The sequence below is a fragment of the Silene latifolia genome, chromosome Y (genome assembly GCF_048544455.1).
Source record: "Silene latifolia isolate original U9 population chromosome Y, ASM4854445v1, whole genome shotgun sequence".
Taxonomy (NCBI): Eukaryota; Viridiplantae; Streptophyta; class Magnoliopsida; order Caryophyllales; family Caryophyllaceae; genus Silene; species Silene latifolia.
This window is the reverse complement of record NC_133538.1, coordinates 281,706,137-281,706,676: the sequence shown is the minus strand read 5'-3', so window position 1 is coordinate 281,706,676 and position 540 is coordinate 281,706,137. Positions and strand designations below refer to the sequence as shown.

Sequence of the window (540 nt, the reverse complement as noted above, 5' to 3'; positions counted from 1 at the left end):
TGCGACACATATGGAGAAATTTGTCACTTACTGCTGTTCTATCCCATTAACAGCTGGAGTGACACAAGATCAGGTTAAGCAGGTGCTCTTTCCTTTATCCCTGAAAGATGGAGCTGCTGAGTGGTTGAGAGATATGGATATGGATACTGAAGGAGTTACAGACTAGAATTCATTGGCTCTTGCTTTCTACAAGAGGTACTTCCCACCTCAAAAGACTAATGCTCTGAGAAATCAAATTACTAGTTTCAAGCAAGGAGCTACTGAAGATTTGAATGAAGCTTGGACTCGCTTCAAGCGCTTAGTTCGATCAGTTCCCCATCATGGTTTCCCAAAGTGGTTCCTTTGAAACCAGTTTTATAACGGGTTATTTGACGATCATCGTGCCCTTTTGGATTCTTCTGCTAATGGGAGGTTTCAAGACAACACCAATGATGGTGACGCGTGGAAGTTGATTGATCAGATTGCTACACATACCGCAAGGTATGGAAATCCTAGGGGAAGCACGCGAGGTACCGGTGTTGATAGTTCCCTGGCAGCACA

General features: G+C 44.1%; 1 non-coding gene across 1 annotated transcript; it reads right to left on the bottom strand.

The window, feature by feature from the left end:
* Positions 1-220: 220 nt before the first annotated feature.
* LOC141636375 (small nucleolar RNA R71) lies at positions 221-327 on the bottom strand. The gene has a single exon (XR_012540992.1). It is a non-coding gene; the product is annotated as a small nucleolar RNA R71 (small nucleolar RNA).
* Between the last annotated feature and the right edge of the window lie 213 nt (positions 328-540).